A 27,001-nucleotide genomic window follows, 5' to 3' on the forward strand; every position below is an offset into this window, starting at 1 on the left:
GAGCCAATAGGGATGCAATTTGGGATGCAGTCTTGGAGATGTTGTTGACCTATTGGTATGGTTTGAATCAGAGACATAACACCTTGGTGGGTGTCCAGAGAAAACACTGTTGTGGTTTCAATACAAAGAAGGACTCTGTAATCAGGCCAGCTGAGCTCACATCAAACAGGACTGGTAATACAGGATAAATCACTAGAAACTGTTGCTGGTGCAGTTGAGTAAATGATGCCTTAAATAAAACAAAGTACGGTACTTAGATCAATTCCAGGGATAACTAATTTCCGGAAATAGCTAACTATGTAAATACTGATGAATAGGAGGACAAAGGCAACCAATATCCACACTGGCATGACCACACTGGATTGGAGTTGTGGTAGAATTAGTATGAAGTTAGTATGTAATACATGACCTAACAACAGCTGTTTTGCATTGGTAGCTGAACACAGTTTGAAGTATTAATACACTTTATTTATTTCAGGTAAGCCAACAATAAACAACATTTACAGAAGGACATTACATCTTCCATAATAACATTACATACAGGTCGTAACAAATAGGTAATGCAACAGCTATTCTACTATTATATTCTAAGTTTCAGTTTATAAAGTGACCGGTAACACTTCTTCTATGTCCGAAACCACTTGTGACAAATGATGTATTTTCAGAGCATCATACAAAAAAGAAAAAATAGATATGCAAGTGAAGCTTTTTTTTTGTACTGGAAAACACAGATTCAGTGTTGAGTACAGCGGGGGTTGCATGTCTGGTTCCAAAACGCCTTTCCCAACATATGCTGTACATCTACGCAGTTAAGAAACTGACAAGGCCAAAAAATATACTGTATGTGTATATATCCATATATATTTAATACGAATCCTCTCTTTTATGGCGTTAAGGAGACACCCGTGACCCTGTATGTACGGAAACATAGTACAAGCGTCACTATTAAATTTTACACAAGGCGTTTCACCTCCCCTTTTATATACAGCCTAGTAAGACAGTTTATAACAAAGGGTACAAAATGATTAAATATTGACATGTATCTCGAAATATGACTCAGAATGTGCACATTCCGTAGCATGACAAATATAGCAAACAGATTCATCTTAAGCCATTCCCCAATTCAGATTTGAATGGTGCATTTGTAAATGCATTTTATTAAACATCTGGAAGTTAACTTTACAAGCAAGAACCAATGGTAACATTAAAATGATAGTAGGCCCCATTAAAATGTTCATCATTTTGACCACCACAGTGCTCAATGTGCAATTTCACTACTTTTTTCCCCAAGATTTCCCTTCATAGAGAAAATGCTTTTAATTCCCAAAGGAGAAAAAATGAGCTTTCAGGAACTCCACCCACGCAGGCAGGCAGGCAGTCCAAAACATATACAGTATTTTCATGTTTATGTGATATTGCAGGCAGGCGGCAAAGGAAGAAACTCCTGGGACACAAAGGCACAAAATAAAAAGGGGGAAAAAGAAAAGTGATATGCCACACACACAGAAAGCAGGAGAGTAACGTATCAACAATAATTATTCAGCTGCTAATACCTTACTGTATCCCATAAAGCCATGCAAGGCCAAGTAGAGCGAGCTGGGCGATCTATCTCAGCAGAGCTCTCAGGTATTTACCCTCCTCTGTCACGCTGCTTTAGTCACATTAAGACGCCACTCTAGACTCTCCACCCTTCCTCACCGTCTTCACTACCACAACACAGAATCACTTGCCACACCAGGAACGACACTGAAGTTCTATGAAATCACTTCAAGTATTTGTAGTAGTTCTCCTTAAAAAGTCTTACTGGGGTTGGAAACTGGGGTCTGTTGGCCTATATTACGGTTGCCAAGGGAGGGCACTGATATTTCTAGTCTATGCAGGCAAGCGCATGTGATTAAGGACAACACAGGTGCAAAAAGGGACATTTTTAATAAGCTGGAATGTACAGTAGGGCAAGTAGGTTAAAAAAGTGCATTCTCAAAAAGCTAATGACACAAGTCGTCACTATCACTGTGTTTCTCTGTCGTTGCCTCGAGTGCTCTATATCACACCAACCACCACTAGAGATGGTGGGACAATTAAAGCTGTACCATGACATGGACTTGGCCATATGGCGAACTCATGTCAAAGCCTTCTACAAGACTCCTTTCTTTTTAGTGTCTCCTCCTCCTCTTCCTCCTCCCTCGATGATAGACTAGCAGGTGAGGCAGCGGTGGAGAGGGACTGTGTGTGGCCAAGTGTCTACAGTATAATACCTGTGACTGTCTCTCATGTGTTCTCATGTGTGTGTGTGTTAGTGTGTGTGTGTGTGTGTGTGTGTGTGAGTGCACACACACGTCTTTCTAATGTTGTCAGCGTGGATTAAGAAAACGAATCTCTCCTGATCGTCAGTGTGTGTCCATGATGTCTTATTCAGAACTCTCCTCTCCCTCCTCTACTTGTGAACAGTACAGGCCCATTCAGATTAGTGGTAGATTTAAAATCAATCCATAAAAAGGAACCCATATTCTCCATGTTACTGGTCATTGCTATATTACCTAGCTCACACGTGACTAATATGAGCAGGTATTTTTATACAAAACAACACCCAGTTGAAAATCGAACACAAAGAGATCTTTGTACCAGCCAATGAAACAAAACTATTTGTTAAATCAACATCACACGATATCATAAAAAGTGCTCCTAATAATTGTATTGACATGATAGCTGAGACAAACAGCCAATGGCGTAATCGTCTAAAAACATTTGTGATGACGTCTGATATACAGTACATTACTGGACGGTGATGGTGTCAAAGGACGTGAAGGAGAAGTGGATAGTCATGGGTCGAAGTAACCAAGAGATCAAAATCCCACTGAGCCTATTGCCATTGTGTTTTACCATCTAGATACAGTGCACAATAGGATGCGGTATAGATAACAGTACCTCATGGCCTACATGGAAGCACCAATGAAAGGGTATTGCCCATGTTTGATGCACACGCAATCACACAGATATAACACACCCACATACACTTGAGACGAACCACAGCGAATTCACCATATAACATGTGACTCTTCACGATGTCATCGATGCTCATTGCTTTGTGTGTATGCATCATCTCCAGCAGAGACTAACGGATTATTATCACCAATATCACTATTACAGGATTACTACCATTTCTCTTATGATTATTATTGATTTGATGTCATTTGACTCTGGCCTGACAGTTACAGAGGAGGAACAGTTCAAAGTTAAAGAGAAACATTACTACCGCTTGTCATTCTCAGTTAAAGTTTGTGTTGTGAGTGTGAGTTAAACTGTCCAGTGGGTGTGTATCTGTGTTTGTGTACGTGTGAGTTTGTGCATGCGTGCGTGAATGCATGCAAGTGCAGCATGTTAGTGAAAGAATTTAAGCTTTCTTGGAGTCCGTGATATATTTTCTAAATATGAGTATACTGTACATACAAATATACATTCTTACATAGGTAGTTAGAAACACAAGCCACAGTATGTATCAATAGTATTGTAAAGTCCCTTGATGATTAAGGGTATTGTAAATGTGTCAACGATATATGAGTATCATAACATTATAAAAGTCAACAAAAATTGCAAATTATAAAACTGAAATTGGTGGTGTCACCCACCAAAATGTATACACTCAGACACACACACACACACACACACACACACACACACACACACACACACACACACACACACACACACACACACACACACACACACACACACACACACACACACACACACACACGGTTGGAAAGGTAATAAGTTAAAGAAACAGAAGAGGGTATGTGATCCCGGTGGCTCCTCCATCTCAGTGTCTTTGTCCTTCTCTCTTGGACTGACCACAGCAGCAACCTGAAAAACACAGAAACAAACACATGAGTTAATCTGCCAACTGGAAATAAACTAATCACAACTACCTTATTTCTGAACGACCCCTTAGGAGAGAAGTAAAAAGAGAGAGAAAAATAGAGACAGAGAGAGAGAGAGAGATTGAGAGAGAGATAACCCAGTAGACCTGGCTGGCTTGGAGCGCTCCTCTAATCCCCTTCTTTCTTTCTAGTGACCATACTGCAATAATAAATAATGCATGTCTCTCCCTGTGTCCTCTCTGTCTCTCCCCCCTCCCCCCCCTTCTCTCTCTCTCTCACACTCTTTCCCCCCTCTTTCTCTTTCTCTCTCTCGCTCAGCCTTTGGAAGTCCATTCCCAGTGGATGTGAGGTAGTCTATGCCAGGAATCTGAAGTCTTGGATGGACGCCTCCTTTATCTGCTGCTCATACAGCTCTCTGACTCAAAACACATACAGGCGGTGTAGGAATGTGTGTGTGTGTTAGTGTTTGTGTGCGTGTGTGTGTGTGTTTGTGTGTGAGAGAGAGAGGGGTAAGAGGGAGAAAGAGAAGTAGCGAGAAGATGAGGTTGACTTCAGGTTGCATTGTGTAAAGCAGAGATAGAGTATGGAGTCTTGTTTAGGTCAAAAAGGACACCGCGAGATGAACAGAGTGGACATAGGACAGAAACAGAGAAAAGGGGAAAAACAGACAAGAGAGAGAAAAGGAGAGAGGATGTGAGGCTGAGAAGTTCAAGGTCACAGAAGCACTCAGTCTCTCTCCTGTCCATCTCTCTCTCTTTCTCTGCCTCAGGGTGAGTTATTGGATGGCAGGTCATGAGGCCCACAGAGGGATCTCTCTCTCCTCCCTCTCTCCTTTTGCTCTCCTCCCTACTGTATCATATACTCTTTAAGTCAACAATGGAATGTGTTGTTTTTGGGGCCTGATTTAGTCCTGTGGGATGAAAAAGTACTAAAGATGAGTGTGTGTAAGTGAGTGTGTGTGTGTGTAGGGGGTTCTGCATGGAACCAGATGGGTAGGATTTGTAGGGTGTGGCCATGTCCAATAGGGCCAGCTGTTGTCTGTCATACAATGGTGAATAGACAGAACCCCCCCCACCCCCCCCACACACAATCACATCATAAGAAGGGAAAGTGCTTAGTGCTGGGTGGTGGGATATTTAACAATGGAGAGAGAGATTGAGAGAGAGAATAAGAAGAGGTGACTACTAAAAAAACCAAACACAAGCTAACCTCTCTCTCTGATCACCCTTCCCCCTCCACTCGCCGCACCTGCGTTTGTAGCCTGCTCCCCCTTTTCTCCCCACTCCCTCTCCCCCCTCTCCCACCAGATCCCAGTCTCTCTGAGGCCATGTTCAAATATCAGCACAGTTCTCCTCTAGATGTTTATCGGGCAGCCAGTCAGTCTTGCAGTGAGCGGGTCGCTCCCCAGACAATCCCCTCCTCAACACACACACACCTTTAATCCCTTATACCTGCCTGATCAAAAAGCCTGTCACTACCGTGAAGCAGCAGCTCTGGAAATACTAATAACCCCAGATGAACACCTCAGAGAACGGAGACAAACCTCTCAGGTGTTGCAGAATACTAACACACTTCAAATGAGCCTAAGTAGTATATAAACACCATAATAATGTAGACAAAAAACACTGAGGAGTTTTAAAACAGTCAAATACTTCAAATAGGCCTAACTAGCTTATCAATGAGTACATTTACATGCACACTAATCATTTGGTATTAAACTGATTATGGCAGTAGGCAGATTATGCATAAGTCATGTAAACACCTTGCTCTGCTTAGCTTAATCGGCGTAAGGTCAAAATCATAGTAAGCATACGTCGATTAAAACACCTGGTGTTCTGAGCAATCTTTCAAATGATTAGGACATGTAAAAAAAAAGACCTTACTCAGCGTTCCAGCGGTGTATTTGATCTGGGCATATGCTAGCATCAGCCCAGCGAACCTCCCTCTTTAGTACATGAGAAGTGAGTTTAGAACAACTGAATGTATGTGACTTTTCACATACAAACTTTATATGTCCCAACTCAGAATCAAATATGCTTCCCAAAAAGAACATGGTCGCTGTGGTAAAACGTTTATTTTGATTGGTGATTTTCTGCATTTATCAGAGTGCCATCAGGTAGCCTGATTTCAGATGTGTCCATCTAAACAGGATTATTAGGGAAATCGGTCTTCTTGCAAAGCATGTAAATGTTTTAATCAAACTATTATATTAATCTGACGATCCACAATAATCGCATTAGTGTGTGCATATAACCGTACTCAATTACATTTTTACAGGTCTCTTTAACAAACAGGATTTGGTTCTAAATTCTACAGATTATTATCAATCCAAAACACCCCGAATTAACAGGAGTTGTCGACATTGGTAGTCAGGACAGCTTGACTGAGGAAGGTTGACACCCCCTGCCTACCCTCCCTCCAGAGGTCACGCCCTCTGACCCCTAACCCCCACAGCGTCCCGTCATGTCTGATCCCGGGGTAATGAGGTGCGTCAGCCCGCCATTAAACATCACTCACACAACACCCTCAGCTGAGACAGCCCTGATGCTTTAACAAACTGTTTTACGTGCTGGGCTATAAACTGTGTGTGTGGGTGTGTAGGTGTGTGTGTTCGTGAATTGAGGATTTGGAGTGATTTTAATGAAGACAAATCATTTTCCATTTCTTTTAAGCACAGGTTTAATTAAAAACCCCAAAGGTTCCCTACTGGATGTAGACTGGACTTAAAAGTTTCCAGTCATTAGAATGATAGGAATGCTGTGTAATGGCCACTACTGTGTTGGTTGCCATGGCTACTGCAGACTTCACTGGTCTTACATGAGCAGCCGTTTCCAGTGTGCTAGTAACAATAATTAACAATTTAGAATGCCTAAATCATCTAAATCATACACTCTCTGTCTCTCTCTCTCTCTCGTATGCACACACACACACACACACACACACACACACACACACACACACACACACACACACACGCACACGCGCACACGCACACACGCACACACACAGTCAAATCCTCCCAGAGTCGTGAGTACCATCGGTGGTTTGCAGATTGTTTTCTCTGCTTTAACGGACTAACAGAAATCTCCCCACCTGTTTGCTTAGTGGAATACCCTTTACATGTACATTTATTTAACAAGACATGGAGCTTGTCTGTGGTGGTTCTTCTGGTAGGGTTCCAGCCATGGTTTATCACTAATAAAAACAGTGTGAATACCAGAGCCACTCAGGCAGGGCAGCCTAATGCTTACCAGTCTACAGTCCTATAGTCTGTCACAGTACTACGCTCCCTTTATTAAAACAGCACTCTACAATTCCATACACCCCTGCCTGCCAGGCTAAACATGACTGGGCCTAATGAAATATGAAAGAGAGAGAGACAGAGAGAGAGAATGAGAGAGAGAGAAACACACACACACACACACACACACACACACACACACACACTCACACATACATTTATGTTTATTTAACCTTGTGGGGACACAATTTATTCCCATTTAAAATCCTATATTCCTTAACCTCTAACCCTAGCCCTAAACCTAGCCCTAAACATAACCCTAATTCAATTCTAACCCTAACCAACTAGAAATATACTTTTTCATTGTGGGAACTAACAAAATGTCACCAGTCGGTCAAATTTGTTTTAGTTTACTACTGTTGTGGGGACTTCTGGTTAAACACGTCTACCACGCACACACAATGCACGCTCGCGCATGCCTGCACACACACACACAGGTTTGTAGCAGGGGTTAACGGGTACAGGAAGCAACCACTCCACCTTCAGGCCCCCGGCCGTCACATGACATGCAGATTCCAAAGGGGAATTGGCCGATGACCCACACGCTGGTGGGTATATGGAGAAGTTGTTTCATTCTAGCATTGGCTTAAGACCCTCACACGCTATCTCCCTACCTCAGAACAGACAGAGGCACCATGCATGGGCTAGCTAGCTGACTAGTGAGGATAACACAGCTACGCACAGCTGTCTCTGCTTCTCTCTGGGCAGAAGGGTTAAGTTAACCAGTTCCTGTGTGTGTGGAGGGATGTGTGTTTGTGTGTGTGTGAAGGTGTGAGGCAGTGGAGGTGAGGGGTTCTCTGTTGGTCTCCCCAGGAGAAGAGGGTATATTCTACACATGGATGTGTTTTCTATTTCCTCATGTCCTGGCACCACAACCCCACTGTTGAACGTCTTCCATGTCAGCACTTCAGATACAGCCAGAGTAGCACGTACACACTCTCTCTCTCGTCTCTCAGACACACACTGAGTACATATGCACTGCATACGGTATACACACTAGAGGTCAACCGATTAATCGGAATGGCTGATTAATTAGGGCCGATTTCAAGTTTTCATATTTAACTAGGCAAGTCAGTTAAGAACACATTCTTATTTTCAATGACGGCCTAGGAACGGTGGGTTAACTGCCTTGTTCAGGGGCAGAACGACAGATTTTTACCGTGTCAGCTCAGGGATTCAATATTGCAACCTTATGGTTAACTAGTCCAACGCTCTAACCACCTGCTTTACATTGCACTCCACGAGGAGCCTGCCTGTTACGCGAATGCAGTAAGAAGCCAAGGTAAGTTGCTAGCTAGCATTAAACTTATCTTATAAAAAACAATCAATCAATCATAATCACTAGTTAACTACACATGGTTGATGATATTACTAGTTTATCTAGCCTGTCCTGCGTTGCATATAATCGCTTAGGTACACGTTGCTCCAACCATAAACATCAATGCCTTTCTTAAAATCAATACACAAGTATATATTTTTAAACCTGCATATTTAGTTAATATTGCCTGCTAACATGAATTTATTTTAACTAAGGAAAATGTGTCACTTCTCTTGCAAACAGAGTCAGGGTGTATGCAGCAGTTTGGGCCGCCTGGCTCGTTGCGAACTGTGAAGACTATTTCTTCCTAACAAAGACAGCCGACTTTGCCAAACGGGGGATGATTTAACAAAAGCACATTTGCGAAATAAGCACAATCGTTGCACGTTGCGAACTAATTTGCCATAATTTTACGTAATTATGACATAACATTGAAGGTTTTGCAATGTAACCGGAATATTTAGACTTAGGGATGCCACCCGTTAGATAAAATACGGAACGGTTTGGTATTTCACTGACAGGAAAAACGTTTTGTTTTCGAGATGATAGTTTCCGGATTCGACCATATTAATGACCTAAGGCTCGTATTTCTGTGTGTTATTATGTTATAATTAAGTCTATGATTTGATAGAGCAGTCTGACTGAGCGATGGTAGGCAGCAGCAGGCTCGTAAGCATTCATTCAAACAGCCCTTTCGTGCGTTTGCCAGCAGCCCTTCGCAATGCATTGCGCTGTTTATGACTTCAAGCCTGTCAACTCCCAAGATTAGGCTGGTGTAACCGATGTGAAATGGCTTGCTAGTTAGCCGGGTGCGCGCTAATAGCGTTTCAAACGTCACTCACTCTGAGACTTGGAGTAGTTTTTCCCCTTGCTCTACATGGGTAATGCTGCTTCGAGGGTGGCTGTTGTCGATATGTTCCTGGTTCGAGCCCAGGTAGGAAGGAGGAGAGGGACGGAAGCTATACTGTTACACTGGCAATACTAAAGTGCCTATAAGAACATCCAATAGTCAAATCGTATAGAGAGAAATAGTCCTATAATTCCTATAATAACTACAACCTAAAACTTCTTACCTGGGAATATTGAAGACTCATGTTAAAATGAACCACCAGCTTTCATATGTTCTCATGTTCTGAGCAAGGAACTTAAACGTTAGCTTTTTTACATGGCACATATTGCACTTTTACTTTCTTCTCCAACACTTTGTTTTTGCATTATTTAAACCAAATTGAACATGTTTCATTATTTATTTGAGGCTAAATTGATTTTATTGATGTATTATATTAAGTTAAAATAAGTGTTCATTCAGTATTGTTGTAATTGTCATTATTACAAATAAATAAATAAAGAAATCGTCCGATAAATCGGTATTGGCTTTTTTGGGGTCCTCCAATAATCGGTATCGGCGTTGAAAAATCATAGTTGGTCGACATCTAATACACACACACGCGCATGCGCACGCACGCACGCACGCACGCACACACACACACACACACACACACACACACACACACACACACACTATGGAGGAGTCAGTCAGAGCAGAGGCCTTAGCTTTCAGGCAGCACAGGTGCAAGTCATTATACACACATTCCTGGGTGCATTAAGAGTTGTGTCTGTGAGGCGCTGGGAAGCTGGGTGTTTACATAGCAAGTCATCTCTACAGCCTTGTTCTACACTACCCTGGATTTACGACTGCAACTGCTACTCCTAACAGCACCAGCCTCCAAACCACTATTACTGCAACTGCTACTCCTAACAGCACCAGCCTCCAAACCACAATTACTGCAACTGCTACTCCTAACAGCACCAGCCTCCAAACCACTATTACTGCAACTGCTACTCCTAACAGCACCAGCCTCCAAACCACTATTACTGCAACTGCTACTTCTAACAGCACCAGCCTCCAAACCACTATTACTGCAACTGCTACTCCTAACAGCACCAGCCTCCAAACCACTATTACTGCAACTGCTAGTACCACTAATTTCCATTACAGCTACAACGGCCTGGCTGGCTGAGGCCAAATAAAGAGATGAGAAACTGTAGTTCGAAGAAGAAACTACAGACATATTCTATTCTGCTTTACACACATTTTTTGAATATGTCATTTTAAAGTGCACATGAATAAATAGGAGCTGTGGTGTGGGTGAATGATGTCGGACCCCCTTTGACATGACCAGTTTGTATGTCGTGTGTCTGTGTTTGTGTGTCCATTGGATCTTCAACGGAAAGATCAGCCTCTAAAGCACTGCGCTCACTAAAGATGCCGCCAGTGTCAAACTATTTCTGGGGCGAGAGCGGCGAGCGGTTACTTTCTTCTCATCCCATAAATCGCTGTTGGTTTGAGGGGTGTATTTTTTGTCTGAGGACTGGCTGATTTCCCCCTTGTGGGGTTTCTGTCAGTAAGGACATGGAAACACAGCTGAGAAGAAGACAGGAGGAGGAGAGGAAGAGAGGAGGAGAGGAAGACAGGAAGACAGGAGGAGAGGAAGACAGGAGGAGAGGAAGAGGAGGAGAGGAAGACAGGAGGAGGAGAGGAAGATAGGAGGGGAGGAAGAGAGGAGGAGAGAAAGACAGGAGGAGAGAAAGACAGGAGGAGGAGAGGAAGAGTGGAGGAGGATAGGAAAAGAGGAGGAGAGAAAGAGTAGGAGGATAGGAAAAGAGGAGAAGAGGAAGAGAGGAGGAGGAGAGGAAGAGAGTAGGAGGAGAGGAAAAGAGGAGGAGAGGAAGAGAGGAGGAGAGGAGAGGAAGAGAGGAGGAGAGGAAGAGAGGAGGAGAGGAAGAGAGGAGGAGGAGAGGAAGAGTGTAGGAGGAGAGGAAGAGAGAAGGAGAGGAAGAGAGAAGGAGAGGAAGAGAGGAGGAGGAGAGGAAGAGAGGAGGAGAGGAGAGGAGAAGAAGAGGGTGAGAGCTATTGCTTAGGCGCCTGACTGTAGTGTGACAGCGGAGACTGCCACTGTGCTGGTGTGTGTGTGTGTGTGTGTGTGTGTGTGTGTGTGTGTGTGTGTGTGTGTGTGTGTGTGTGTGTGTGTGTGTGTGTGTGGTGTGTGTTTCTCCCTGCTACAGTATCTAACCCTGCTGTAAATCAGTAGACCTCCTGCTGGGAGCGACCCATTCACAGACCAGCCCGATACTATAACACAAAGACCACCATCAACCCCCATTAAAACACACAGCGCCCCCATTCATCTCCAGTCACACCGCCATAACTCTCTCCCTCCATGGACCTAATGGTTTTGTGTGTGTGTGTGTGTGTGTGTGTGTGTGTGTGTGTGTGTGTGTGTGTGTGTGTGTGATGGGATGCTCCATAACTCTCCCACCATGGAGAGGAAATGGTTATGTATAAGGCTGTGCTCCACTCGGTCTTCCCCTTCACAGTGTCCTCCCTCCTAGAGGGAAATAACTGCTACATTGTGGACGTCTGACAGGCCTTGTGAGGGGTAAGTGGCTTTTGGAGGATTGTAAAGAGCCAAAGCAAATATCTATTGGAGTTAGAAGAGACTATCCAGTGGTACTACTAATGCCTAGTATAAATAGACCCAGTCAGTCCTCCAGTCCCATGGAGCAGCTCCTCTGGTGTCTGAGTCTGTGATATTTTATTTTATTTATTTATTTCACCTTTATTTAACCAGGTAGGCAAGTTGAGAACAAGATGTCATTTACAATTGCGACCTGGCCAAGATAAAGCAAAGCAGTTTGACACATACAACAACACAGAGTTACACATGGAGTAAAACAAACCTACAGTCAATAATATAGTAGAAAAATAAGTCTATATACAAAGTGAGCAAATGAGGTGCGATAGGGAGGTAAAGGCAAAAAAGGTCATGGTGGCGAAGTAAATACAATATAGCAAGTAAAACACTGGAATGGTAGATTTTCAGTGGAAAAAAAGTGCAAAGTAGAAATAGAAATAATGGGGTGCAAAGGAGCAAAATAAATAAATACAGTAGGGGAAGGGGTAGTTGTTTGGGCTAAATTATAGATGGGCTATGTACAGGTGCAGTAATCTGTGAGCTGCTCTGACAGCTGGTGCTTAAAGCTAGTGAGGGAGATAAGTGTTTCCAGTTTTAGTACTGGGAGCTATGATACGTACCGGAGGCTGTGATACATACAGGAGGCTGTGATACGTAAAGGAGGATGTAATACATACAGGAGGTTGTGATACGTACAGGAGGCTGTGATACGTACAGGAGGCTGTGATACGTACAGGAGGCTGTGATACGTACAGGAGGATGTGATACGTACAGGAGGATGTAATACATACAGGAGGCTGTGATACGTACAGGAGGCTGTGATACGTACAGGAGGCTGTGATACGTACAGGAGGCTGTGATACGTACAGGAGGTTGTGATACGTACAGGAGGCTGTGATACGTACAGGAGGCTGTAATACATACAGGAGACTGTAATACATACAGGAGGATGTAATACATACAGGAGACTGTAATACGTACAGGAGGCTGTAATACGTACAGGAGGCTGTGATACGTACAGGAGGCTATAATACGTACAGGAGACTGTAATACATACAGGAGACTGTAATACATACAGGAGACTGTAATACATACAGGAGGCTGTAATACGTACAGGAGACTGTAATACATACAGGAGACTGTAATACATACAGGAGGCTATAATACGTACAGGAGGCTGTATGTATTGGGTCGCAAAGTTCCAGAAACTTTCCCAAAATTCAGAGATTTTCAGAAATCACGGTTGGGAAATTCTCAGAATCAGGAGGGAATAAGCAGGATATCCAGAATCCTCCAAACAGGATTTCTGAAAACCCAGGGAATTTGGGGAGGGTTACTGACATTTCCCAACACTGAGTCCCACAGACAGTAGCTAAGACAGCCTGCTCTAGTCTAATGCAGACTATGGACAAGGGCTTTACAGTGCATTTGCATATTCATGTTTGAATAATGATGCTACAATAGTCTATACACGGTCCTGTATGGTAGAGCATTGCGCTTGAAACACCAGGATAGTGGGTTTGATTCCCAGAGCCACACATACATACAAATGTATGCACGGATGACTGTAAGTCGCTTTGGATAAATGTGTCTGCTAAATGGCATATATTATTATTCTATTGTATACATGGATCTGATGCAGTACAGTATACGTGCACAGTTCTATATAGAACACTACAGATTACAGCTGGCTTGTAGTAAGTAGATCTAGAAGGAAGGTGAGGTCTTCCCACCAGTGTCACGGTTGTCGTAGAGAGGAGCGGACCAAAGTGCAGCGTGTGTGTCGTTCCACATTTTATTTATACTGTGAAATTATGCAATACATAAATAAACTTGAATGACAAAAAAACAACAAACCGTGACGCAGAGGTGAAACAAACACTACTCAAAACTAATCTCCCACAAACCCAGGTGGGACAAACACCAACTTAAATATGACCTCCAATTAGAGACAACAATGACCAGCTGCCTCTAATTGGAGGTCATCCCAAACAAAGCCCAACATAGAAATACAAAACTAGAACAACCCAACATAAAAAATCTAACCTAGAAAAAAAACCTTGTCACTCCCTGACCTACTCTACCATAGAAAATAACAGCTTTCTATGGTCAGGACGTGACAACCAGGGCCCAAACTAAGGACATGCCTCTGTTTGCTGTTCCCATATAACACTACAGTGACAGTACACATGGACAGATAACCTCAATAACCCTCTCTCCATCCCTACCTCTCTCCTACTCTGTCTATCATGACTTACTACTGTAAAACTACCTGGATCTACCAAAACTCCCCCTGCCCTTTCCACCCCAACCCAGCAGCCAGAGCTCCAGCTAGCCACACCCACACACACACATTAACACTTAGCTGGATAAATCACACCCAGTGGAGAAATGAAAGCAGAACCAGTAGCATGGACATGGGATTAGCTATGTTTGCAACATGGCTGAAGTGGGAAGTGATGCACCTCAGAGTTAAGGTCAATGTCTGCCCCAACACAACACCCTCAGAGTTAAGGTCACTGTCTACCCCAACACAACACCCTCAGAGTTAAGGTCAATGTCTGCCCCAACACAACACCCTCAGAGTTAAGGTCACTGTCTGCCCCAACACAACACCCTCAGAGTTAAGGTCACTGTCTGCCCCAACACAACAACCTCAGAGTTAAGGTCACTGTCTGCCCCAACACAACACCCTCAGAGTTAAGGTCACTGTCTGCCCCAACACAACACCCTCAGAGTTAAGGTCACTGTCTGCCCCAACACAACACCCTCAGAGTTAAGGTCACTGTCTGCCCCAACACAACACCCTCAGAGTTAAGGTCACTGTCTGCCCCAACACAACACCCTCAGAGTTAAGGTCACTGTCTGCCCCAACACAACACCCTCAGGGTTAAGGTCACAGTCTGTCCACACAACCCCCTCAGAGTTAAGGTCACAGTCTGTCCACACAACCCCCTCAGAGTTAAGGTCACTGTCTGCCCCAACACAACACCCTCAGAGTTAAGGTCACAGTCTGTCCACACAACCCCCTCAGAGTTAAGGTCACAGTCTGTCCACACAACCCCCTCAGAGTTAAGGTCACAATCTGTCCACACAACAACCTCAGAGTTAAGGTCACAATCTGTCCACACAACCCCCTCAGAGTTAAGGTCACAATCTGTCCACACAACCCCCTCAGAGTTAAGGTCACAGTCTGTCTGCACACAACACCCTCAGAGTTAAGGTCACAGTCTGTCTGCACACAACACCCTCAGAGTTAAGGTCACTGTCTGTCCGCACACAACCCCCTCAGAATTAAGGTCACTGTCTGTCCACATATAAACCCCTCAGAGTTAAGGTCACAGTCTGTCCACATACAACACCCTCAGAGTTAAGGTCACAGTCTGTCCGTATACAACACCCTCAGAGTTAAGGTCACAGTCTGTCCGCATACAACACCCTCAGAGTTAAGGTCACAGTCTGTCCGCATACAACACCCTCAGAGTTAAGGTCACAGTCTGTCCGCATACAACACCCTCAGAGTTAAGGTCACAGTCTGTCCGCATACAACACCCCCAGAGTTAAGGTCACAGTCTGTCCATACAACCCCCTCAGCCTGAGATAAACTCTCAGTACTATCAGGACAGCACACAGACACACTAAAGACACTTATTAAGCTTCAGTTTCTCTCTTTTAAAGGAACAGTTACAGTAGTATATTCCAAGTTTTGTGAGATGGCGATGAATGGCGTGCTTTGCGAGGTGAAGAAAAACAAGGGTCTGGAAACTTGGCTTAATGAGCAGTGTTTCATTTGAGGACCGTTAGTATTGTAGAGCCAGTTTAGGCCTCCGAACGCCAAACCCACGGTGAAAAGAACTATTAACTACACCGTCCATTCTCACGACAACTTCAGTAGCTCGCTGCCTCTGTGTGTGTTTAAAGTGTGTGTGCGTAAAGTGAGCGCGGCTAAAGTGTGTGTGTGTTTGTGTGTGTAAAGTGTCCGTAAGTAAAGTGTGTATGTGTCTGTGTGTGTAAAACATGTGTAAAGTGTGTATGTGTGTGTATCCTCTCCACACATGTTGAGCAGCTGGGTGGAGAGAGGAGGAAAGAGGAGAGAGGAGGAAAGAGAAGGAGAGAGGAGGAAAGAGAAGGAGAGAGGAGGAAAGAGAAGGAAAGAGAAGGACAGAGGAGGAGACAGGAAGAAAGAGGAGGAAAGATAAGGAGAGAGGAGGAGACAGGAGAAAAGAGGAGGAAAGATAAGGCGAGAGGATGAGACAGGAGGAAATATGGGGAAAGAGAAGGAGAGAGGAGGAAAGAGAATGAGAGAGAAGGAGGGAGGGGGAAAAATAAGGAGAGAGGAGGAAAGAGGAGGAGAGAGGAGGAAAGAGAAGGAGAGAGGAGGAAAAATAAGGAGAGAGGAGGAAAAATAAGGAGAGAGTAGGAAAGAGAAGGAGATAGGAGAAAAGATAAGGAGAAAAGGGGAGACAGGAGGAAAGAGTAGGAGAGAGAAGGAGAGAGAAGGAGAGAGGAGGAAAGAGGAGAGAGAAGGAGAGAGGAGGAAGAGAGAGGAAGTAGCCCTCTAAACTCAGAGACGACCCTGGTTCTTTCTCCGTCCAGCCTAGCCTAGGCCCAGGGGTTTATGGGTAGGCTGCTGTTGGAGGATCAGTCTGCTGTGTTCTACTGCTTCTGTTCTGTAAACTACTGGAGTACGGTCACTGTGGAGGAATGATCTAAGGAGAAGCTACTAGTCTCACGTTCACTGTGGAGCTACGTTCTGCCTGGAAAATACATTGGAAATGCGTTGGTTTCTATGCTTCATCAGATACAGATGAAGTGCAAGGACAAGGACAGGGAAAGATGCTGAGGTACATAATGGATGTTATAGGACTTCTCATTTCCATAACCATGAGAGGAGTGTGCTGAGTCGATGGAGGGAATGATCCATCCCTTAGCCTCTAGTGGGGTGTCTTTCTCTCTGCCCCCTCTGGGCCTCGTTTAGCTGCCAGAGCCCTCCCTCCCTCCATCCACATAGGAGTAAACAACAGAGCAGGATTGGGCTTGGCGTTGGACTCCCCCAGGACCCCGAGCGAGCTGGCAGAGAGACGTCTGTTTAGCATCTGTCAGACACGATGGAGCCAAATGGAGGTAAAGTCACATCAGCACTGGGATAGAAGCCCTTGTCATCTCACTGCCACGTGTCGCCTGGGGCGACACACACACACACACACACACACACACACACACACACACACACACACACACACACACACACACACACACACACACACACACACACACAAGCACGCACGCACGCACACGCACGCACGCACACACACACACAGACGAACACACCCTTCTTCAGAGAGACCCAGCTCAGCCCGTGTCGACTACCCGGCCCCCAGGCCCTTTTCCCTGGCCACCACATCAAATCACTGCCCCTTCTCTTCACTTGTCATGGAGCTCACACCTAAGCTTGGATCTGCTGGGATGTGACAGAATACAATAGCTCAGTGGACAGCACCCTGTACACTTCTCACATAACATGGTTTGGCTAGAGAGAGAGAGTGTTTATGTTCTGCAGAGGGGGAGAGGCCAGATGTTTCTCAATGACAGCTAAGATGGTTCAAATAGTAGGGTTTTGTATACTGTGAGTTACATGAACACATTCAATGGGTGTAGAGCACAGTATACACTACTGTAACATACAGTTACAGTATCATTTGAGGATGTGCTTCAGCAGCGATGCTTATTCTCCCCCCCCCTCTCTCTCTCTCACACTCTCTCTCTAGCTCTCCTTCTCTCTCCCTCTCTCTAGCTCCATCTCTCACTCTCTCTCTCTCTCTTAGGATGAAGACATCATTGAAGGCTCGTCTAATCTCTCGCAGGATAAGACTGTCATCAGAATGGATGTGGAGAAAAATATTTCAATGAAGGACTTTAAAAGCCTGTTTTCCATCTGTCCATTCTGTCCCCTAGACAGAGAATCCCGCCCAATCACTGCGTCCACAGATTAAGTTTTTCAAATTTTCGGTGACAACAGACCTTTAAATAGCTGCAGTTGGAGCCACTCTAAGACATCCAGCCCTCCTCTGCCCTCCCCTCCCCTCCCCAGTCTTGAGGGCAGGTTCTTAGGGGTGGAGACCCAGAGGATGAAATAGGGATTTAGACCCTGATCCAGAAGGGGGTAAGACCAGAGGCCTGCTGGGTTTAGTCCTGGGCTGGGACCCTCAGGCACTGTCTCTCTCTGTCTTTGTCAGAGACAGACCGTCAATCTGTTCCTCTCCCTCTACTCTCTGAAACAGAGCCTGTCATACTCACACAACTCTGAAGAACCAACTGAAGAACAAACTGAACCGATTCATCAGCGTGGACGTCCCTTTGGATACTGTGTGTGTGTGTGTGTGTGTGTGTGTGTGTGTGTGTGTGTGTGTGTGTGTGTGTGTGTGTGTGTGTGTGTGTGTGGACAGTTCACAGGAGGTAAAACAGACAGAATACTGAGAAGAGGAGTTCTGAGATGTGGGGATAGAATGGTTTATAGGACAGCGGCAGAGTCAAACCCCAGCTGGAGAGACTAGTGGGGTTAGGACACTAATGCAACCCTATAACAGCCCACACCCTTAGGGCTCTGGTCAAAAGTAGTGCACTATATAGGGGATAGGGTGCCATTTGGGATGCACTCTGAGTCTCTAGTGGCTGAGTAACTTTAGACCTTTGTGGTGTTGCACAGAACTTACTATACTCCTCTGTTTTGGTTTCCTGCATGCTCAACTTCCCACACTGGCCGGAGAGTTCACAGAACTTACTATACTCCTCTGTTTTGGTTTCCTGCATGCTCAACTTCCCACACTGGCCGGAGAGTTCACAGAACTTACTATACTCCTCTGTTTTGGTTTCCTGCATGCTCAACTTCCCACATTGGCCGGAGAGTTCACAGAACTTACTATACTCCTCTGTTTTGGTTTCCTGCATGCTCAACTTCCCACACTGGCCGGAGAGTTCACAGAACTTACTATACTCCTCTGTTTTGGTTTCCTGCATGCTCAACTTCCCACACTGGCCGGAGAGTTCACAGAACTTACTATACTCCTCTGTTTTGGTTTCCTGCATGCTCAACTTCCCACACTGGCCGGAGAGTTCACAGAACACATTGCACAATTTTGGAAATATGTAATGGATGGTTTTGTTGGAAAGACAACTGCAAGGTCAGATTCTCGCTGTTGTGAGGTGATTTTCTAATAGATCACATCTGGCCAGACTCCGAAGAGCAACGAGAGAGCGTTTACCTTTGAAGAACATGCATATACTAGAGCGGAGGACAATTGTTTCACAAACCACACTTGACATTTTGCCCAAAATCCGTTCTGAGTCTGAATGTGTACACTGCCTGCTAACTACATTACCTCTCACAGCAGTCTCAGTGCACTATATGTGCACCATCAATATGCTTTATCTCAATATACAATATGTTCTATTTCCAATATGCTGCTATCTAAATCTCTATTAACACTGACTCATTTGGCCTCAGTCACGGCCCTCAGATCCAGAAGCATATTTATAGGGCCACAACGACAGGCCCAGAGCAACATTCCCTCTCCCTAATCAGCACTAAACAGGCCCAGAGCAACGTTCCCTCTCCCTAACCAGCACTAAACAGGCCCAGAGCAACATTCCCTCTCCCTAATCAGCACTAAACAGGCCCAGAGCAACGTTCCCTCTCCCTAACCAGCACTAAACAGGCCCAGAGCAACGGTCCCTCTCCCTAACAAGCACTAAACAGGCCCAGAGCAACGTTCCCTCTCCCTAACCAGCACTAAACAGGCCCAGAGCAACGGTCCCTCTCCCTAACAAGCACTAAACAGGCCCAGAGCAACGGTCCCTCTCCCTAACCAGCACTAAACAGGCCCAGAGCAACGTTCCCTCTCCCTAACTAGCACTAAACAGGCCCAGAGCAACGGTCCTTCTCCCTAACCAGCACTAAACAGGCCCAGAGCAACGGTCCCTCTCCCTAACCAGCACTAAACAGGCCCAGAGCAACGGTCCCTCTCCCTAACCAGCACTAAACAGGCCCAGAGCAACGGTCCCTCTACCTAACCAGCACTAAACAGGCCCAGAGCAACGGTCCCTCTCCCTAACCAGCACTAAACAGGCCCAGAGCAACGGTCCCTCTCCCTAACCAGCACTAAACAGGCCCAGAGCAACGGTCCCTCTACCTAACCAGCACTAAACAGGCCCAGAGCAACGGTCCCTCTCCCTAACCAGCACTAAACAGGCCCAGAGCAACGGTCCCTCTCCCTAACCAGCACTAAACAGGCCCAGAGCAACGGTCCCTCTACCTAACCAGCACTAAACAGGCCCAGAGCAACGGTCCCTCTCCCTAACCAGCACTAAACAGGCCCAGAGCAACGGTCCCTCTACCTAACCAGCACTAAACAGGCCCAGAGCAACAGTCCCTCTACCTAACCAGCACTAAACAGGCCCAGAGCAACGGTCCCTCTACCTAACCAGCACTAAACAGGCCCAGAGCAACAGTCCCTCTCCCTAACCAGCACTAAACAGGCCCAGAGCAACAGTCCCTCTCCCTAACCAGCACTAAACAGGCCCAGAGCAACAGTCCCTCTACCTAACCAGCACTAAACAGGCCCAGAGCAACGGTCCCTCTACCTAACCAGCACTAAACAGGACTACTAAACATGTTACCCCTCCACCATGACACTAATACATACACACACTCCACAGGGCTGGTGGCAGAGCAGGCTGAATTTAGTGAGGAAATGAGCTGGAACATACCAATCTATTTCTGTACATTCTCTCTCTCTCTCTCTCTCTCTCTCTCTGTAATGAGATTATAGGCAAATGGAAACACAGGGCATAACAGATAATTGTAGTAACTAATTTAGGAAAGGGGGGAGAGAGAAAGTAAGAAAGAGAGAGAATGAAAGAAAGAGTGTGAGAGAAAGAGAAAGAGAGAGAGGTCTTGTGTATGTGGTGGGGTGTCTTGAGGTTGGGGACAGTCAGTGACACACGGGGGACATTGCTGGCTAAAGGTGGATCCTTATCATAATCACTAATATCTCCATACCACAGGGACCACACACACACACACACACACACACACACACACACACACACACACACACACACACACACACACACACACACACACACACACACACACACACACACACACACAGACAATGCACATGGTGACGTTATGGTGGTGGGATGGGAGAGGTTGGTCATGGCTGTCATGCACTATTATTGGGGAATGCTATGGCACACTGCAAACTCTCAACTAGCATGTAGCCTGTGGTAATAAGAGGTTAAAAGAGTTTATGATTCCCTGTGACACTAAACATGTTTACACAGAGATACAGGTCACACTGGTTAGACAACAAACCATAGCCTTGCTGTTGAACAAAAAGCACATCTGAAGACCGCAGGTAGCTAGCTGCTACAGTACCTCTACTGTACCTCTACTCAACTAAAAAATATATATATCTCCATCATTACATTTTCTCAAGGATACTGTGGCATAGAAAGAGAGAGACGGAGAGAAAGAGAAAGAAGGAAGGGAGGATAATTATAACATGGTGTGTAATTAAGGCTGTAAAAACTCCCCTCCCTCCCAGCTGTAGCCCACTGAGTACATTCTATAATCCATATTCATATTCCGCTGAGCTGAGCTGACACAGAAAGTGAACCAGTGATGGGACGCTGAGGAGCCAACAGCGCCACTGGCATCATTACATATTCATTGGCCTTAAAGCCATGTGTGTGACTGGGTAGGCTGGTGTGTGTGACTGGGTAGGCTGGTGTGTGTGACTGGGTAGGCTGGTGTGTGTGACTGGGTAGGCTGGTGTGTGTGACTGGGTAGGCTGGTGTGTGTGACTGGGTAGGCTGGTGTGTGTGACTGGGAGTGTGGACAGGTAGGTTGGTAGGTGGACCAGTTTAAAGGACCAATGGGTCGGATAATGAACTCACTCTTTCGTTCACACACACACACACACACACACGCACACACGCACAGACACACTAGAACGATAAAACAGAGTATAAGATTGGTTAAATGACCCGTGATGTGAGTGAAGATTAATCCTGATCCTTAACGGGGGCTCACATCCTGAACAGAGTAGTGTGTGTGTGCTTAGAGTTCAGTGCATGGTCACGTACACACACACTACTCTGTTCAGGATGTGAGCACCTGGTAAGGATCAGGATTAATCTTCACTCACATCACGGGTCATTTAACCAATCTTATACTCTGTTTTATCGTTCTAGTGTGTGTGTGTGTGTGTGTGTGTGTGTGTGTGTGTGTGTGTGTGTGTGTGCATACGTGTGTGTGCAGTAATGTGTGCTTCAGTGTATGGTCACATACGTCAATACAGCCTCCCGAGTGGTTCAGTGGTCTAAGGTACTGCATCACAGTGCTAGCTGTGCCAGTAGAGATCCTGGTTAGAGTCCAGGCTCTGTCACAGCCGGCCGCAACCTGGAGACCCATGGGGCGGCGCACAATTGACCCAGCGTTGTCCGGGTAAGGGGGAGGGTTTGGCTGGCAGGGATGTCCTTGTTCCATCGCGCTGTAGCGACTCCTGTGGCGGGCCGGGTGCATGCACGCTGACACGGTCACCAGGTGTACGGTGTTTCCTCCAACACATTGGTGCGGCTGGCTTCTGGGTTAAGCGGGCATTGTGTCAAGAAGCAGTGTGGCTTGGTTGGGTCGTGTTTCGGAAAACGCACGGCTCTCGACCTTCGCCTCTCCCGAGTCCATACGGGAGTTGCAGCGATGAGACCAGACTGTAACTACCAATTGCATACCACAAAATTGGGGAGAAAGAGGGGTAAAAATGTAAAATATAAAAAATATGTCAATACAGGAACCTCATTAAACACAGTGACTCACTAAGCCTTGTACTCTCCCTATCAGCTAACCATTACTGGGAGAAAGAGTCCCTACTCTGGCCTCAGTTTTACTCAAGACTTCATACTGTAGCTAATGTGGTACTTGAGCTACATCACCTTCCAGAAAATGATTTTTACATTGCTCTGTCCATCATCTCTCTGTCTCTCTCTCCTGATTTCCCAGTCTTTCTCCTCGAGATGACATGATTTTATGTTGTTTCAGAGAAACAAATCTCTCATGGATAGACGCACATACCACGTAACATAACTGGTAGAAGGGTCTGTCGACAGACTGTAGGATGCAACGCCTGACGAGGAACTTTGTTCCCGCTACCCTGATTTTTCGTCACTGATCACTAGGACAAATCCTGATTTTGCAGGTGCTTGAATCTTTCGAATTTCGAAAGGGGAGAGGACATTTAGCTTGTAGACTTCCCAGGAACTGGCTGAGAGTTTCTGTTAGAGCGGTGGAGACTTCGTTAGGCTTGTTAGTATATTTTCAAACACGTCTTCCCGACAGCTTAATCGAGCATATGATGCAATTACGCAATATTTTAATTCTGTGTGTCAGAGATTACAGAGAAACCAACCATTTTATGTCATAAGATAGACAACATTATCAGAACGGTACTGCGTGAAGGAGGCTAGACTGAAAGTTGGTAGGAGGTGTTTTGTAGGCCTTCAATTTACATTGTGTGTGTGATGAAGATTTAGTTCAGCATCTAGCACAACTCTGGAGAGCGCTATTGTCTAGTGAATTAATTAGTACATTTTGTGTAAGTATAACGATCCGCATAGTTTAATGAATTACAGTCCATGAATAAGAAGCAGGGAGGAGTCGGAGAGGGAGGAATCTGAATGGGAAATTTGTTGCATATTTATATAATATTCAGACGCTCTTGCTCTTACTCTGGATAACTAAACGAAAAAGTGATCAGTACGTATAGTTGAAGTCGGAAGTTTACATTCCCTTAGGTTGGAGTCATTAAAACTCATTTTTCAACCACCCCACAAATTTCTTGTTAACAAACTATAGTTTTGGCAAGTCGTTAGGACATCTACTTTGTACACGACACAAGTATTTTTTACAACAATTGTTTACAGACAGATTATTTCACTTATAATTCACTGTATCACAATTCCAGTGGGTCAGAAGTTTACATACACGAAGTTGACTGTGCCTTTAAACACCTTGGAAAAATCCAGAAAATTATGTCATGGCTTCTGAAGCTTCTGATAGGGTAATTCACATAATATGAGTCAATTGAAGGTGTACCTGTGGATGTATTTCAAGGCCTACCTTCAAACTCAGTGCCTCTTTGCTTGACATCATGGGAAAATCTAAAGAAATCAGTTAAGACCTCAGAAGAAAAACTGTAGACCTCCACAAGTCTGGTTCATCCTTGGGAGCAATTTCCAAACGCCTGACGGTACCACATTCATCTGTACAAACAATAGTACGCAAGTATAAACACCATGGGACCATGCAGCCATCATACCGCTCAGGAAGGAGATGCGTTCTGTCTCCTAGAGATGAACGTACTTTGGTGCGAAAAGTGCAAATCAATCCCAGAACAACAGCAAAGGACCTTGTGAAGATGCTGGAGGAAACAGGTACAAAAGTATCTATATCCACAGTAAAACAAGTCCTATATCGACATAACCTGAAAGGTCGCTCAGCAAGGAAGAAGTTACCGCTCCAAAACTGCCATAAAAAAGCCAGACTACGGTTTGCAACTGCACATGGGGACAAAGATCATACTTTTTGGAGAAATGTCCTCTGGTCTGATGAAACAAAAATAGAACCTTTTGGCCATAATTTATTTATTTATTTTGCTCCTTTGTACCATATTATTTATATTTTAACTTTGAACTTTCTTCAAATAACAAATCTACCATTCCAGTGTTTTACTTGCTATACTTTATTTACTTTGCCACCATGGCCTTTTTTGCCTTTACCTCCCTTATCTCACATCATTTGCTCACATTGTATATAGTCTTAATTTTTTTTCTACTGTATCATTGATTGTATGTTGTTTTACTCCATGTGTAACTCTGTGTTTTTGTATGTTGTCGAACTGCTTTGCTTTATCTTGGCCAGGTCGCAATTGTAAATGAGAACTTGTTCTCAACTTGCCTACCTGGTTAAATAAAGGTGAAATAAAAAAATTAAAAAATAATGACCATCATTATGTTTGGAGGAAAAAGGGGGAGGCTTGCAAGCCGAAGAACACCATCCCAACCGTGAGGCACGGGGGTGGCAGCATCATGTTGTGGGGGTGCTTGGCTGCAGGAGGGACTGGTGCACTTCACAAAATAGATGGTATCATGAGGTAGGAAAATTATGTGGATATATTAAAGCAACATCTCAAGACATCAGTTTTGAGTCTTCCAAATGGACAATGGGTCTTCCAAATGGACAATGACCCAAAGCATATTTCCAAAGTTGTGGAAAAATGGTTAAAGGACAACAAAGTCAAGGTATTGGAGTGGCCATCACAAAGCCCTGACCTCAATCCTACAGAACATTTGTGGGCAGAACTGAAAAAGCGTGTGCGAGCAAGGAGGCCTACAAACCTGACTCAGTTACACCAGCTCTGTGAGGAGGAATGGGCCAAAATTCACCCAACTTATTGTGGGAAGCTTGTGGAAGGCTACCCGAAACGTTTTACCCAAGATATACAATTTAAAGGCAATGCTCCCAAATACTAATTGAGTGTACGTAAACTTATGACCCACTGGGAATGTGAAAAGCTGAAATAAATCATTCTCTCTACTATTATTCTGACATTTCACATTCTTAAAATAAAGTGGTGATCCTAACTGACCTAAGATAGACAATGTTTACGAGGATTAAATGTCAGGAAAAACTGAGTTTAAATGTATTTGGCTAAGGTGTATGTAAATTTCCAACTTCAACTGTAGTTGTAGTTTGGACTTTAATTCATTCTAAATGACTATGTTATGTTTGTATGTGTCACGATCGTGTGGAGAGACAGACCAAAGCGCAGCGTGATCTGGGTTCCAGATCTTTATTCGTGAAACGCTCAAAACAATAAACAGCAAACGAAACGTGACACAAATGCAGTGCTCACAGGCAACTACACACAAACAAGATCCCACAAACACAGGTGGGAAAAATAACTACTTAAATATGATCCCCAATTAGAGACAAAAATTACCAGCTGCCTCTAATTGAGAATCATACAAAACACCAACATAGAAAAATAAACTAGAACACAACATAGACATAGATATACTAGATCACCCCCTAGTCACGCCCTGACCTACTACACCATAGAGAAACAATGGCTCTCTATGGTCAGGGCGTGACAGTATGGGGATTTAGATATTTCATCTACTACGCTACCATTCAAAAGATTGGGGTCACTTAGAAATGTCCTTGTTTTAGAACAAAAGCTAAGTTTTTGTCCAATAAAATAATATCAAATTGATCAGAAATATAGCGTAGACATTGTAAATGTTGTAAATGACTACTGTAGCGGTAAATGGCTGATTTTTTTAAATGGAATATCTACATAGGCGTACAGAGGACATTATCAGCAATCATCACTCCTTTGTTTCAATGGCAGGTTGTGTTAGCTAATCCAAGTTTATCATTGTAAAAGGCTAATTGATCATTAAAAACCCTTTTGCAATTATGTTAGCACAGCTGAAAAAAAGAAAGCCAGCACCCCGGAGTTGCCACTTCGCTGTTGACATTGAGACTGGTGTTTTGCGGGTAGTATTTAATGAAGCTGCAACTTGAGGACTTGTGAGGTGTCTGTTTCTCAAACTAGACACTCTAATGTACTTGTGACCCCAAACGTTTGAACGGTAGGGTATATTTATATATTATCCCCAATTTGAAATTTGTATAAATTGTCATATCTATTCAATTTGTAATTTTCATTTCTTTATAAGTCCAATAAAAATATATATATATAAAAAAATACTGTATATACCCAAACTATATCAACACATTCTAGACCTAACTTTTTGTGTAACTAGTGAGTTAGAGTAGCAGAATGAACCATACCCTTATAACTATTCAATTCTCCTCCCTTCTCTCAACCACTCTCCTTACCTTCATCCCTCTCTATCTCTCCTCTCCATTCCACCTCTCTCCCCCCCCTCTCTATCAATCTCC

At 44.4% G+C, this 27,001-nt stretch overlaps 1 protein-coding gene across 2 annotated transcripts in view; it reads right to left on the reverse strand.

Moving 5' to 3' along the window:
- Positions 1-446: 446 nt before the first annotated feature.
- The window catches only part of LOC106605507 (cyclin-dependent kinase 14), a 200,463-nt gene continuing 173,908 nt past the window's right edge, over positions 447-27,001 (reverse strand). For both annotated transcript variants that reach the window (XM_045718621.1, XM_045718622.1), the window contains one exon: positions 447-3,861. The gene's annotated coding sequence lies outside the window, so the exon portion shown is untranslated. The remainder of the gene's footprint in view (positions 3,862-27,001) is intronic.

The sequence above is a fragment of the Salmo salar genome, chromosome ssa05, assembly GCF_905237065.1.
Source record: "Salmo salar chromosome ssa05, Ssal_v3.1, whole genome shotgun sequence".
NCBI classification, from domain to species: Eukaryota; Metazoa; Chordata; class Actinopteri; order Salmoniformes; family Salmonidae; genus Salmo; species Salmo salar.